Source organism: Alligator mississippiensis, chromosome 4 (genome assembly GCF_030867095.1).
Source record: "Alligator mississippiensis isolate rAllMis1 chromosome 4, rAllMis1, whole genome shotgun sequence".
Taxonomy (NCBI): domain Eukaryota; kingdom Metazoa; phylum Chordata; order Crocodylia; family Alligatoridae; genus Alligator; species Alligator mississippiensis.
Genome location: NC_081827.1, coordinates 85,156,317 through 85,172,620, shown reverse-complemented (window position 1 = coordinate 85,172,620; position 16,304 = coordinate 85,156,317). Strand labels below are relative to the sequence as shown.

At 44.0% G+C, this 16,304-nt stretch overlaps 1 protein-coding gene and 1 long non-coding RNA gene across 3 annotated transcripts in view; one reads left to right on the top strand and one right to left on the bottom strand.

Annotated features, from left to right (window-relative positions):
* Nucleotides 1-16,304, top strand: part of POC1B (POC1 centriolar protein B) — a 392,982-nt gene that overhangs the window by 235,403 nt on the left and 141,275 nt on the right. The gene's annotated exons all lie outside the window — the stretch shown is intronic.
* LOC109281516 (uncharacterized) lies at nt 3,609-7,495 on the bottom strand. Its single transcript, XR_002088177.2, has 3 exons — nt 7,248-7,495; nt 5,531-5,897; nt 3,609-4,346 (listed from the first exon to the last, which is right to left on the bottom strand). It is a non-coding gene; the product is annotated as an uncharacterized LOC109281516 (long non-coding RNA).

Below are 16,304 nucleotides of genomic sequence, written 5' to 3'. Positions count from 1 at the left end.
AAACAGACTTCATGCATAGCTCTGGAATTATAACTAAAGATTTGGTGTAATGTATATTATATATGAGAGTTATTTCCAGTTACGTCTTTAGGATGGAGTATTTGTGTCCACTCCTGACATTTAATTCATCTTGTTTTTAAGTCTGGCAAAATATAACTGCCTTAAAATGATATCTACTTACCATAAAGTAAATAAAAGCAAGGAAATCCAGTGACAAGGCTGAAGCTTTTCAGATTACTCAGTTTACTAGGAGTTAAAGGACTTTTGGCTCAATGATGGTAAATAACGTCTCTTCATATTCTGGACCTGATTTTAATATAACAATAGGGGTATTTTTCCTAATGCCATTATGAAACAACATACAATTGCCTAGAAGTTTCCCAGAACAAACCATCTGTAAAATACATAGAGCTAAGTAGCCATAATTATTCTTTAAGGCCTGAATTAACTTGATTGCCCAGGCACTAAGGTCAGACAAGAACTGTCAATCACCAGGGTTTTTGGGATCCATGGACTAATTAATGTTGAAGCTCTGAGGTATTTTGGCAATTGTAACACATAATGATTGTGAAGGCCTTATCATCTAGAGGGAGGTAGTTTGTGAGCTCTTGTCCCCCCCCCCTTTCAATTTAATTTTGTTTGGCACTGAAGAGTAAAGGAAAAAAAAAATCAAAGCAAAGCCCATGCTTTCATTATAACCCCTAATGGAAATAATTGATAACACATGTATCTAATTCTGGTTTACTAGTGATTTCACTGGTATGCATCTGGTTAATTTAGTATGGCAGCCTCAATTAAACAATCCCTAGTAGCATGTTGTGGCTAATTGCATGCTGCTTATTAAAGCCCTTCTTTTCCTTTGAAAAAAGATCCTGACTCTCTCCAAGGCATAAGTGTTCCAGATTGAGGTTACTGCTTTGAATCTGATTCTTTAAATTTAAGGAGGCCCTTAGCAATGAAAGAAATCAAATAAATGAATTTACACCTTATGCCATGTGTTCAGCAGGTGACTAGGAACATATGTTATTTTCTTACTTTATTAGAGAATGTTAATGTGTTGGTGATTTAAAGTGTGCTGTAACAAAATGTAACAATTGGTAGCAATAATTATTAGGGTTTGTATTGAAGGATAGAATGAGAAATCCGTTCTCCTGGAGTGTTCATAATGGACCCCAAGATTAAGCTTTGTGTGGCTCATTACTTTTTTAGGAGAAAAATCCATCCTTTTTTTCCATACCTGTATGCTTGCTACCAGAATAAGGAGGCATCCTTCTGTAATTTCCATACTAGGTTTCTTTAAATTTTATGTTGAAAAGTTTAAAACAAACAGAAATAGCCAAATTAGCTGGGGACAAAAGAAATTACTGTGAGAGTTGTATAAGTGCTTTGTTCAAAGGCAGGGTAAAGATGCATTTTATAGATTAACAAGTGATTTGTTTGTTAACTAGTTCTAAGGTTGGGGGCTTTTTTTTTTTTTTCAGAGCCCATTGTATGCTAGGATGCACGTTGCTTACTCTACAATTTGTGAGCATGTTTTATGACTCTTACTGAAAACAGAATCTAAGCTTTGGTATCCCTAATGAGTTTCTACACACCAGTGTTGTTGCACATCTGCATTCAGGAACTTTAAAATCCTCAACATCTAGCACCTACCACCTCAAACAGTAGGAGTTACTGCTACTTGAGCTTATACTATTAAAAATTGGCCAGGTCATTTAGGTGCTTTAATAAAGTTGGAACTCTTTTGAGAATCTGGCCGTTTGTATATGTAATAAACATTTAAACCAACCTTAAATGCCCTTCACTGCAGGCTCAATAGGGAGCTGCTTAGAGTTACCTAATAGCAAATGCTGATCACAGGACTATGTCTGAACTCCTATTCATTTCTGGGGCTTCATGTGCTTGAGTCATGACTGCAGGTAGTAAACTGCATTCACTTAATAAAATTGCATAGGTAGGGACAGATCCATAAGGTCTGAGGTGAGGATATAGTTACACCCCCCTTCTCTGCCAAAAGCTCTGGTCTCAGCTGCCAGATGCATGCAGTGTGCTCTCTGTCACTGCCACATTCCCTTTTTCACCATCCTGGATCCATTACAATGCATAAAATGTACTTTCTTTTTTAAACAGTCTTCACCCTCCTCTTTATAAAATAGCTTAGTTGTTCCAGTACTCCTCCTGTTGGAGCCAATCCACTGTGTGGGAAGGAATGAAAGATTCATAGGACCAGAATGAGAGAGAGTGCAAGAGCCTGACTGTAGCCCAGTGGTTGGGGTATTCAGCTAGAAGGGAAAGTCCTAGGTACTAGGGTTTTGTCTCCCTTTATTATCCATTAATTTGTTGAGTGTGAAATGTCTAAACAATCCCTAGAGTAGAGACCAGAACCAGGACCTTTTCCAAAGTGTGTGCCCTAACCAGCAGGATCCACAGGTGCAGCAGCATCTAACTTTTAGGTCAGTGTCTCTAAGTCCTTTATTGGATCTGACTTTTAGTGACCTGGCACACAGTGGTGCCACTTTAACAAATGACTATTTCAGAGACAAACACAAGTGGTTTTTAAACAGACTACCCATTATTCAGGGATGCTCAGTGCTAAGCTCACAGAATTAGTCTAGTCCTTCTGAAATATTGCCAGCATGTTCTGAAAATAAAAGTCCTTTTAACTCTCATACAGGGTGCACAGGCCTTCTCTTCACTAGGTGCAATATGCTGTGCAGGATGGAATGTGCTTCAGAGTGAACAGAAATGGGATTAAACAAACCATATAAAGTTGTAGATTTGAGCTGCAATCCCAGAAGGGGGATGTCAGGAGAGAACATGAGCAGCATTGAAATGCTTTTACAAAACTGTTCCCTATTACCTGTCTGATTGTGACCATGGAAACACGCTGATGCAAAACCCTGTTCTGGTGTGCGGTGCTCTTTTAAGCCATTCTTATTTGATCCTGCTTCAGACCAGTTTTTTTGGTTTTCCTGCAACTTAAGGTCTTTACGCGCTCATGGTTCGGAGTGCTCTGGAAATAGAATTGACACTTTGGAATGCCTTAGTAATGAACAAAAGTTCAAAGGCCCGCTTAATGGAACAGCCGTATTTGCACTTGTGCTTGACATCACCCCTAATAGTAGGGAAAAGTCAACAGAAACCTCACACATTTGCTCCATATCTCTCTAATGCTAGAGTGCTCTAATAGATCATCTAATTTTTCCCCTGCCCCCAAACCCTGTCACTTGATTACACAATTAAGAAATCTTGGCAGCGCAGGATTTGACTGCCTGTCAAATACTGTCGGCCATGCAGGTTTTGAAACCAGCTGTGTGCGTGTGTCTGTGCATCTGGCTAAAGTATACATGAAAATATTGTTCTTTGAGTGAATCTGATATCTTTTATTAGGCCAATTTAAATAGTTGGGGAAAAAAAATTTTTAGCAAGCTTTCGGGTTAAAAAAACCCTTCATCAGGCTGAGGAAGTCTCTGCAGTTGGTGTGTGCTCTTCCTGGATGGAATTTTTTTCCAACCATTTAAGTTGGTCTAATAAAACTTACCAGATTCACCCAAAGAACCTTGTTTGCCTATGTCCTTAGACCAACATGGCTACAACCTACACCCCCAAAATATTGTAGTACTTAGTTTCCCCACAAAGAACTAGCATGGATATAAAATTACATTAATCATGTGTCCATAGTGAAAAGGAATCTGTAACCAGTTTCAGCTTTATTGGATTCTCAGCTGTGCTGAGAACTGGGTACCACTGAGGTACTTATCAGTGACTCTATTGCTCACTACTTTCCTGTTCCTAAGAGAGGTCTTTCAGTACCCGTCAAAGGATGAAAACATTTTGGAGAGATACAACAGGGAGAGGAAAGGGCAGGAAATGCTGAGTGGTTTTGCAGCTATAAACGGATCAGTTGAGCAGGAGTAATTGACAGATTTGATAAACTAACAGACCAGTGTCCCTTTGCTTCCTGCACTAGAATTAAAAAAAAAAAAAAAAATACTCCCCAAACATTTTACTGAGCCTGCTCTGCCTACTTGCTGAGGAATTCAATTCTCCTTTCAAATTGTGTGACTGCACAAATGGAGAGTGGATTAATTCAATTGCATTGCTTTTCACTCTTGCCTGGGGTGCCTGGAGTTTCAGTGCATGTTCTCCCCGTTTAATTTACACCACTGCTGAAGTGTGGGATTATGCAAGAATGAAGGAGCCACTGCAGCGCAAGACAATCCATTGTGATGCTTCCAGTAGCAGCAAGAAGCGAAGATCGCATGTCTGGCTGGTGGGATTAAGAAATTCAACAATAGAGACGATTCTGCTGATTTCAGTATCATGACTCACTCCTGTGTCCATTCCTGTTAAGAAATAGGGGGAACAGATGTGCGATGTGTCAGTCTTTATAGAATTTGCTTATTTGTATAGTAATAGCACAGCCCTAGTCACAAACCCCATTTTGCTTGGTCGTGTACCAACCAAGAAGAAAGACTAGGCCTTCCCCAAAGAGCTTACAGTCCAAAACAAGGGCAACAGAGGGATACAGGCAGATATGTGGGATGACAAGGAAATTGTGAGACTGTTGGTGGCTAATAGTGCCAGTGGGGCACACAGAAAACTTACTCTAAATCAGAGGTTCCCAAACTTTGTTATGCTTACCCCTGGGGAGTACGTGGGAGAAACTGTATAATGGAGCATTTAATTTTCATTATAATACTAATTGGCATTTAAGGGATAAAAATATACAATGCATGCTGGTAGGGGTACATGGGCAGCTGGTAAATCTGGAAGGGGGTAGGCAATAAGAAAAAGTTTGGGAACCTTTGCTCTAGAACGTCTCACTCTGAACCTCATTGTTCTCCCAAAAAGAACAATATATAACATGCATAGTCAGTCTAGAGTAGTTTTGAAAAATGCTCCAATCTTTTTTAAACACCACTGTGAATCCTCTCATAACCCCTCTGTCCTCATCCTATTCTGTCAAACTACTGCCGTCCTCCTAAGTCACTCCCACTACTCAGCCGCAGGCTTCACCCTCCTGTGGAGATTGCTGCCAGATCTGAGCAGGGAGGGAAAGGCCACCTGATGTGAAAAGCATAGGAGCAGCATATACATGCTGCGGGTGCAAAAGAAAAAGGATGTTAGTGGAGAGGAATAGACTGGGAAAAAATAGAAGAGAAAAGGGGAAGAAAAACACAAGGGGAAGAAGGAAGGAAGACAGAGATAAATAAAAGAGAAGCAGCAGAATACAGCTGAGGAAAGGGAGGGATCAAGAAAATCTCATCTAGCTAAAACAACAACTGGACAAGCACAAATGAAAAATGTTAAGTGATCCCAGTTTAGATGAGGTGCCTAAGTAATAAGAGGGATAGAGAGGGGACCCTTGAGGGGTTAGAGAAGGATCCCTTGGTTTCTAGAAAAAATAGAAGTCAAATTTCTTTTGCAAGCAAGTATTTCTAGGCTGCATTTATTTCCCAAATGCTTTTCTAAGCAGAACTCCCTGATTTTTCCTAGCTGTAATATTCAGCAGCTTTGCCAAGCTTACATTTTCCTCTTCATATCTCTGCATTTCTTTTTTCTGGTCGAGTGACAATGCTTGCTGTTAGCGGTCTGTAGGGGTCTGGACAATGGGCTTCATGGGATACAGCTTCTGACAGTCCTCCATCTTGCGTATTTCCCCATGTGGCTTGAGAACTTAGGTACAACCCTGTTCACTACTATAATGATTCTCCCTTTTTATTTTTTTATTTTTTGGAGGGAGGTGGAACACTGATTCCACCAGGGTTCTCCTTTTTTTTTTCCCCTCAATTTGATTCTCCCTTATCCCATCCTGTCAAAGGCTCCAGGTTATGGAAATCCTTCCTCAAATCAAGCAGGCTTCTTTCTTCTTCCAAAAATGCACTGGAGTTTGCCTGAATAGTGAATATTAGAGAGTATAAGTAACACTAGAAAAATATTATTTGGGGAGGTCTGTGGGGTGTGGAGTATGCCTGCCTGACCCAGCTCCTCTCTCCCACAGGGTCATTCTGGGCCCATTGTGTGCCAGTGCTGTGAGCGTGGCAGTGGAGAAGCGCACGATGAGGGTGCTGAGCATGGCACTGCAGTGGCACTGAAGCCACTGTCTCCAGCTCAGTTTGTGGGGGGAGAAGTTAAGTCCCGTTAGCCCCAGCCTTTTACTGCTTATACTAGACAGAGGGAGATTCTTTCAGCTGCATAAGACAGTCCAAATCTTAGGCTAGGGACAGAAGTTACACATAAACTGGTTTAAGTGATCAGAAACTAGTTTAAACCTGTAACAGAACAGAAGCTCAGTACACATAAACCAGGTCCAAAATGGCTGAAACTGGTTTAAGTGGTTGAATGTAGTATCAGATTTAACTGATTTGTGTGTAACCTCCACCTGCACGCTAGGCCGGGTGATATGCCAGATTCTGGATCCTCAGGGAGCCAGTAGCCCTGGGAACCCCCTCAGGCAAGTCTGCTGACTGAGGAGTCCCTTGGAGAGGTGTGTCCCTTAACCTCACTGCCCAAAAATTTACTTTAAGTCCAATAAAACAAATGGGTTTCTTTATTATACACAACTACAGACAGAAAATAAATGATTAATCAAGAGAAGAAAGTTTATATATATGTGTTAATAATAAAACCAACAATTTGAATAGAATTTACAACTGCAACAATAGATTAACAATTCCACCACACTGGGTGGTCCCACATGCATCAAACAACCTCAATGATTCCATTCACCTGGTCATAACACTTTAAAACAGTTTCCCCCCCATAACTCAGGTTGATTTCCCTCTGTTATGGGAAGGGGAGTGTGACCAATAAATGGCAACACAGCTTTAACTATAATCCACTATTAGGTGGCAGAGGTGAGGCTTTTGCTGCTCTGGGGAAGGTGGACTCTTTGCTCTTTCTTGGTAACTCAGCAAAAACACAAGTCTCTGATCAGCCACTGCAGGTAATAGGCTTCTTTTCTATAGTTTCCTTCTGAAAACTACACCTCCTGCAAACACTAAGGGTTAAGTGTCCCCTCACACACACATGCAGCTTTAGGAGTCTCACAGCCTGCTCCCTCTCTGGGCTCTCTCTCTCTCCCCCAGTACCTCCAAGTGTAGTCAGGGGATTCCCGCTGCAGGCCTCTGTCCCTGTAGTATAAGCCTTTCAAGCCCAAACAGAGGACTTCCCTCTTCAGGTCCCTGACCAGGCAGCTTCTCCCAGCTAGCTTACCAACCCTTCCCCACTCTTTCCCTGGGTACCTGCGTCCCTGATTACACAGTTCTGAGCCTGGGTGGGGAATCAGCTTCTCCTGGGATGACTTAGCTTCTCCTCTGTCCTGAAGTCTGCTCCCCAGCAAGCCTCAGCTTCATTCCCTCTGCCTGGTGGGAAGGAGGGGCCAAGTCTCTGCCCCTTTCTCCAGGCTGGTACAGCTCTGCTACAGCTTCACTCTGTAGCTGCTTTTCCCTCCCTTCCTCAGCAAAGCCCTTGACCCAGCTGTATGAGCATTTGTGGTCATCTGGCCAGGTGCTGGGGGACTGGAAACTAGCTAATGTGGTCCCCATTTTTAAGAAAGGGAGGAAGGAGGACCCAAGTAACTATAGGCCTGTAAGCCTCACCTCGGTACTTGGGAAGATCTTGGAGAAAATCATCAAGGAGCACATTTGTGGGGGGCCAGCAGGGGAGATCATGCTCCGGGGCAACCAGCATGGGTTCATCAAAGGCAGGTCCTGCCTGACCAACCTGATCGCCTTTTATGACCAGGTAAATAAATCCTTGGATGATGGTATCACCATGGACGTAGTCTTTCTAGACTTTAAGAAGGCCTTTGACACTGTCTCTCACACCATTCTCATTAATAAATTAAGTGACTGTGGCATTGATGCCTACACAGTTGCTGAAGACGCTAAGATGTGGGGCAAGGTGGGCACACTTGAAAGGAGAGAGAGGCTGCAACTAGAAAGTGGGCAGATGAAAATAGGATGGGGTCCAACATAGGTAAATGCAGAGTGCTGCACCTTGGGAGAAGGAATCCACAGCATACATACAGGCTGGGGAGTTCCATTCTTGAATGCACAGAGGCAGAAAGGGATCTTGGAGTCATTATCAATTCCAAGATGAACATGAGCTGCCAATGCCAGACCACAGCCATCAAGGCCAGCCATACCTTGTCATGCATCCAAAGATGCATTTCAAGCTGGTCCAGAGAGGTGATCCTCCCCCTCTATGCAACATTGGTCAGGCTGCAGTTGGAGTACTGCATCCAGTTTTGGGTGCCGCACTTTAAAAAGGATGTGGCCTGCCTGGAGAGAGTTCAAAGGAGGGCCGTCTGTTTGGTGTAATGGCAGCAGGACAGGCCCTATGAGGAGGGATCTGAACCTGTTCAGCCTAAGCAAGAGGAGGCTGAGGGGTGACCTGGTGGCTGCCTAGAAACTCATCAGGGGAGATCATCAGCAAATAGGAAGATCCTTTTCTCCCCAGCACCACCTGGGATGACGAGGAATAATGGTAATAAGCTGATGGAGAATAGGTTTAGGTTAGAGATCAGGAGGCAATATTTTACAGTTAGGGTGGCCAGAATCTGGAACCAACTTCCCAGGGAAGTGATCCTCACCCCTACCTTGGGCAAATTCAAAAAGAGGTTAGATGATCACCTGTCTGGGGTCTTGTGAACCCAGCATTCATTCCTGCCTGTGGCAGGGGGTCAGGCTAGATGATCTGTTCAGGTCCCTTCTGACCCTAGCTACTATGAAGCTTTTATGGCTCCATAGTAGCCAATCAGAGTCCGGGGTTTGCAATGTGGGCTCTGGTTACGGTTCAAATCTTCCAGTAAAAAGCATGCACGTTGCACAGCATACCCTCCATTTGGAAAAAGTTATTGCACCCTCTGCAAGCTTTGTGCTGCCTTTCTTGCAAAGTTCTTAGGCACAGCTCACCCACTCAGCTTGCAGCCAAGCAAGCCTTTGCAGTGGTTACATGTCAAACCAGTTTATGAAGTTTCTGTCCCAGACTCCTTCCTAGTTCAAGTTAAATCAGTCCCCCAGGATGCTTTCCAGCCCTAGGCTGGGCTGGGCTGTCTTGTCCAGAGAGCAGGGCTGGTTCCACCCCTCTGCTTCCTAGCTGCAGCAGTGAAGGCTGGCTGACAAGAGGATGAGGGGGGCAAACCTGCCTGGGGATGCAGCCCTGTCTACAGTGCGGGGGGGGGGGGAGACTGCCCCCCCGGCAAATCCCACCTGGGGTCTGGGGCCAGGAGTGGGGGTTAAACATCCCTTCCCCAGCTCAAACTTACTGCTGGCTACAAACCCAGAAGCACCTAGAAGCAGGGAGAGGAAATGATGAGTAACGCTGCAGAGTCCTGTTGCTGTAAGTCAGAGACCTTGGGGGCAGCAGGAAGAGGAAGTGAACACAGATAGTGAGATGTGCTCTAGTGTTTCTGCCCTGAGTCACTGCAAGCATGTAGCTGCTTTTCCTGAATCAAAGGTAAATGTCTGTTCACTTCTGTTTCAATTTAATCTGTGCAGTGTAGACTAACCTGCAAAGACTGAATCAATTCAGCCTCAAGCTTTTTGAGTGGCTGTACTTAGCCTTAGGGGGCTAAACATTGTGCTTTATAACACCACATGCTTTTAATATACTCTCCCTCTCTTTTTTTTTTTTAATTAATATTACCTTTTGTAACACTATCTCATTGTTTGCTTTTTGTAGCAATTAGTGATGCCAGAGGTATTAGTCTGAGTATGGGACAGGAATCCAAGAACTAGGATGGACTGATGTCTGATCTTGAATTAGTTTGTGTCTCTTAGTCTTTCTGTGTCCCTATAAGTTAACTGGGGATAGTACCTTCCTGTCTTGCAAGAACAACATTAGGAGGACATTGATAATATTTTTATTGAACTTTGATAGATGTTTAATATTAATATTGACTGTAAGTGATGGAGCTGATGGTAGCTAATTATGAACAGCATAAAAATGAGTAGAAAGGTTTACCCTGATGTGTTCCTCAGTCTTTACCCTCTCAGCCCCTCCATGAAGTACCCCATGAGGGACAGATGAATTGCAAAGGGACAGATCTGTAAAGATTTGAAGTGCTTAAAGATCCAGAAACTGAAAAATCCCACTACTAATACCTAAGCACTTCATTTCTACTAATTTCAATTGGGTGCCTTGGTGCCTTTGAAAATCCAACTTGGTCTCTGAATTCCTTTAAAAATCTAACTCTGAGTTGCACAAGATCACTCTGTGTATGATGGAACATGATCCCAAACCTTCAGAGGCCCAGCCTGCTATTATACCTACCTGAAACATATTGTTGGGGTTTTTTTAAGTTTAATTACAGGTTTCCCTTGCCAACAGCTGGGGTCAGGTTCCTGAAAGTCCCTGTGGTTGGCAAAACTGTGGCTGGCAAGACAAAAGGCTTATGGGGAAAAAAGCCAGAGTGATGCGCAGCCATGGAAAACCGTGGTTACTCAAAACTGTATACCCTGGTAGCCTAAATGGTATATAGAATATTAAGCATGGATACTCAAAACTGTGGTTGGGGTGGGAAAACTGTTATGTTAAGTAGCTTAACAAGTGTTGCTGTCCTTTCCTTCAACCCCATGCTATCTAGCTGTCAGGTCCCTATTACTTTCCTGCTACATTGTTTATCTTTCGCTTTCTACTGCATTGTTAGCTTTCTGACTTCTCCTTGGTATTTGTTTATAGTTACTGTGTTCACCTGCTCTCTTGTCCACAAGCTTATTGCCTAATGAGGTCCTTTCTTATTACATTTGATATTACCTCCTATTGTCTTCTCCAGCCACTGACTGCCCAGGCCATCTGTTCATGTTTTACTCATATAATGGGCTAAAATAACAAGCTTAGTTCTTTCCAGGAATAAAGTCTAGGAAGAAAACAGTGATGAGGGAATCTCAAAAGCCATGGATCTTACTGGCTCCTATATATCTGAAGCTTGATTATGTGCCTGAACTTTATCCAAATTCTCCAAATATTCTGATTTGACAAAACTAGGAGTTGAGCTTAGAACAGCAGGCTGGCCTGTGGGATTGAAGCAGAAAAACAGCTTTTCTATTAATACTATGATATTTGTATTTCAGTTACGTAGGTAGAACTGCAGAAAAATATGCTGAGGAACTTTTTTGTGCTTCAAAGTTTGTTTTGTGTTGATATTTACTACTTGTGTAAGAGGAGAAGCTTGGAGACTGATTAACTGGAGATGGTGGTAGTCAGTTATGTTAACCAAACTCTTCTATGAAAGAAAGTTCCTACCTCAAAGACTGTATGCTAAATAGACAAGGGAATGAAAGGGTGAAAAGAGAAACAAACACAGAGAAGAGAACTGATTTGGCCAAACTCACACAGCAGGTCAGTGGCAGACCCAGGAATAGAACCTAGGTCTCCTAACTCTCAGCCAAATGCTCTATATCAGGGGTTGTCAAACAGGGATAGGTGCACCCCCAGGGGTACTTAGAAATGTTGTAGGGGGTACGTGTGGGTGGGCAGGAGGGGACAGAGTGTGTCCCAGGGCGTAGTGGCATCTCCCCTGGTGCATTCGCTTCTTACCTGAGTGGGAGGGAGAGGGAGAAGAATGCAGATGCGCTGGGCACTGCCAGCCCCACGCAGCACACCACAGTGCCTCTCCGCCTCCCACCCTAGTTTGCTCTCCTGATTGGCCACTACCCACTTACAGCAGAACTGTGAGGGCCTGAATGGTGGGGGAGGGGGAGTGTGTTTTGTGCCAGAGCCTGGTGGTGTGTAGTTGGCTGGGTGTGAAGCCCATTGACAGCCCGTGGAGCCATGGCCAGACATGGGAAAGTGGTGTGGCCAAGTGGGGTGGCAACGGTGGTGGCTGCCATGTGTGAGTCCTCTCTGTTTAGTGCTCCCCACCCCCCTCCCCCAGTGCCGCTGCTACACAACCCCTGGGATGGCTTGAGGATGTGCATGCCTCTGGCTCAGTACGTGGGGCAGGGCAGGACAGGATGTGGGCTGCTGTGAGCTGGCTGGGGCTAGGCTGTTCCTGGTGGCAGCGTGGGGCCAGGCTATGCTGGAAAGGGTCTGGGGGACCTACAGTGAATTTTGGGATGATGCCAGCCCCTCCCATAGCCTGCTCCCAGTGCCACCACTGCCTGCCCCAAGCACAGCTCAGCCCAGTCCCTGCCAGTAAAAGCCCAGCACAGCCCCGGCGCCAGTCCACAGCTGCAGCCTGCCCGCAGCCACAGCCTATCCGCCCCCATGCAGATCTTTAGGGGCACATGCCCCCCATGCCCTCCAGGGGAGGCATATAGCAGCGGGAGCCACAGCCCCACTGCACAGCCCAGTCCCATGCCCTGCTCTGGCTGTGCAGTGCTTGCCCTGGCCCCAGCCCCTCCCTCAGCTCATCACTCCCTCCCTCCCTCTCTTTGTGACTGGGGTTGGGGGGGGTCAAATCGAGACCTCCCCCCACAGTGCGGGAGGGAGTGGGGCAGGGGCAGGGCTGAATGGTTCACCCCTGCTCCACTCCCTCCCACACTGTGGGAGTCTTGATTCCCCAGCCCCACCCTCACTCCCTCCCTCACTGCCATGGGAGGGTGCAGATCAAGGCCCCTGCAGTGAGGGAGGTAGGAGCAGGGGTTGGGGTGAGTGGGGCACTGGTCAGGCTGGGTGGTGGGACAGGCAGAGGCCCGGAGGTGCCCCTAGGCCTCTGCTTGTCCCACCATCCAGCCCAGCTGCCTAGCCCAGCCACCTCACTCACCCCACCCCACCCCACCCCCTACTCCTGTCTCTGCTCCACTCCCTCCCTCACTGCAGGGTCCTCAGTCTGTCCCCCCCCTCCCCCCAGTTAAAAGTAAGAACAAATATAAAGGGGTACCTGAGCTAAAACTTTGTGACTGAATGGGTAGACTTGTTTAAAAAGGTTGAAAACCCCTGCTCTATATAATTATTTCTAACTGTCAAATATTACCCTTCAACTACAGATTTAGCTACTGGACCCCAGGTCTATTTTTATTTCAGCTATATCAATTCTCCTATCTCTAGTGCATAATCCCTGCAGCAAAATCCTATTGATACAACTGGGACACAATACAGAAACTGAAACCCACCTATTAAAAATAGACCTGTGATTCCTTGTCTTGTTGCATGGCTATCTGCTACAAATATAACTTCAAATTTGAAACCAAGACCATTTGTAGCAAGATGTGTTTAATTTTTGTATGTCCTGGTTTTGTGTTCATTCAAGGGATGATAAGTGTACTTTATTTAATGCATTATCGAAAGCTTGGGGCTGTACCAGTTGTGCCAAGAGAAAAACTAAGTGACTATTTAATATTTCCTGTATGTGAAGGACTTCCTCTTTTATTACTTCAAATGTGCTGGATTTAGACAGAGGTGTGAAATGTTTCTGAGCCATCAGTAAATAATACATAACTGCTTTTGGCATGATATCATGCACTTTCAAAGACATGCTTTTTGCTCGGGCGTTCCTCCTGTTTGCTAATTTATCATTTTGGTGCAACTGAGACTGAGGCATAAGGTAAATATTCTTAGCACTTCCTGTTGGAAAGCCCATATTGCATTTTCCTTATGACAAATTCTTGGGAGGAAAGGAAAGCAGCCCAACTTACAGAATACAACAGGAGTGCAAGAGGTTTAAAAAAAATTCCAATCCAATAATGAAGCCAAATTTGCTCGAATTAAATTGTCCATGAATCATCAATTCTACATAAGTGTGTGTGTGTGTGTGTGTGTGTGTGTGTGTGGTGGGCGGGGAGGGGGATAGGGGGCAGGGTCAGTAGAAAGTGAGCAATGTTTAAATGTTTTGCTGCATGTCTGTTTGTAGTCAGAGATATGACTGTAGCAAGGGTAGGGATACCAGGGTTAGCTTTCCTTTAGTTAGCTAAATAGTCCAGTGAAGATGCAGGGCATGGGCTTTTGAGTAGGCTGTGTAACTCCTCCATGAGGCTGTAGTGTACAGCCCTTAGGACATTGCACTATTGACCCATAAGGATTCAGGAGCTCCTGTGGGTCCATCATAATAGGTGTTTGACAAACAACAGCAAAAAAAGGGATGGACTTTTCCAAAGAGCTTACAGTTTGTTTAAGAGCTTGTATAGTAAAAAGGAAATAGGTGGATATGGAGATCAACTGGCAAGGTTCTTTGGGTAGATGTGATATCTTTTATTGGACCAACTAAATAGTTGGAAAAAAGTTATTTGCAAGCTTTTCAGCACAAACACCCTTCGTCAGGCATAGGGAGACTGCTGGGATTATGTGTTCTCCAAGGTTGAAAATAAGCTGATTTATCAAAATGTAAATGAGTGGAAGTTTGGAAGACAATGGGTAGAAACAGGACGGGAAGGGGGAAGGGAGGGAAATGTATGAAGGAATGCACGTGGTCAGCTGGAGGCAGGTCACCTAGAGGGTATCAGATGTCAGGCAGGTTGTAAGGTGTCATAAATCCAATATCTAAATTAAGTCCATGATTTTTTGTATCCAGTAGATTTATGAAGTGAAGTTTGTAGGCTCACCTACAAAAGGTGTTTCGTAAATTCCCTTTGAGGATTAGAACTCAGAGATCAGAAAGGGGGTGATTGTCTTGTGAGAAGTGTGCCCCCACAGTAATTGCAGGTTTTTGTCTTTGATGGATTTTCAGTGTGCGTTCATTCTGGTACACAGTTGTTGTTTGGTTTCTCCTACATATTTTCCATCAGGGGGTTTGGTGCACTGGATGAGATATATTACATTTCTGGAGGTGTAGGTGTAAGATCCAGGAATGGGGACGGTTTTGTTGTGGGGTGTAGTTATTGCGGGAGTGATGGAGATGTGTTGGAAGGTTTTACATTTTTTGTCTCAGCGTGGTCTGGATCCATTTGGTGTGCTTTCAGCCATAGGAAGTTTGCTTTTGGTGATGAGGGTGATGAATTTCAGTACTTGTTTGAAGGCTAGGATGGGTGGTTCTGGAATGATCTCTTTAAGAATTGGGTCTTCTTTTACTATGGGTTGAAATTGTTTGAGGATTTTCCATATAGGTTCCAGGGAAGGATGTTATATCATAAGTAATGGTGTGCATTTCATTGGGATTTTCTTTTTTTGTTGCAGCAATTCTTCACATAGTATCCGGGTGGCTCTTTCAAAAGTGGGATCTATCTCTCTGGAAGAGTGTCCTTGTTGGGTGAAGGCAGACAGGGTTTTTGGGGTAAATTTGATATCTTTTATTAGACCAACTCAAACAGTTGGAAAAATTCTTCTTAGAATATTCTTCTTAAATACCCTTTGTCAGGCTGAGGAAGCATCTGCAGTTGGTGTGTGCTCTTCCTGGCTTGGTGGGTGAAAGTCACCTCACATATCTCAAAAGGGCTATCGCGGGTATTCTCCTTAGTGCAAATTTGGTGGTATCGGAGAACTTGGCTGTATATTACAGCTTTTTTGGTGTGTTTAGGCTGATTGCTGTTTCTGTGTAGATATGTATGTTGGTCCATGGGTTTCTCGAGAGATCAACAGGGAAGGACAAGGAAACAAATTAACATACTGGTTAATATACTAGGCATTGGTCTCAGGAGACCAGTGATATAAAGTATGTCTACTGCTTCCCTAGTAGTCCTGAGAACTGCCTAATTTGTGGGCTGATGTGCAGGTGAAATAGCTGGCTCAAACTTTTGCAGTGGTAGGTCTGGGAATAGAACCTAGGTTGTTTGAGTCCCAGACCAGTGATCTATGCTTCTGGAACACACTACCTCCTGTGATTTTGCTCTGTTGTTGTCTGCATTTAACACTGAGACAACAGATAGTTAAACAAAAAATTAATAAAGCAGTGGAAGGTATTCATTATCAATAGCAAGCTAATCATTCATATGCAGATAACTAAAACCCAGAATGCATGATCTAAACCATTTGAAATCATTCAATGAGCCTTGTGGCCAAATTAAGATTATAAATTTTGAAAAATACTGCTAGGTTCATTAGTTGTATTCCCTTATAAAGACAATTCAACTACTAAAGCTTCATAGTATTTTTTGTCCCTGGAAGGAATTTTCATTCTGGAAGTCTGTGACGCTCTATGAGTGAGAATCATGCATGAGCAGGAAAGAACACAGGGGCATGGGGGTTAACATCACTGCTTAGTCACGGACCAGTGATCAAACGTCAAATTGTATGACAGGAAGAGATGCTGTATAATTTACACACCCAGTGTTTCCTCTAAATGACAAAAACATAAACCTGCAGCAGTTTTTAATCAGATGGATGCAGGGATTTACACATTAAAAGGTTGCAGAAGCTACCCTGCAGTAAATGTACTACATAAGTTGCTCCAGCCATGGTTTGATTTGTTCACAGCAGCATAT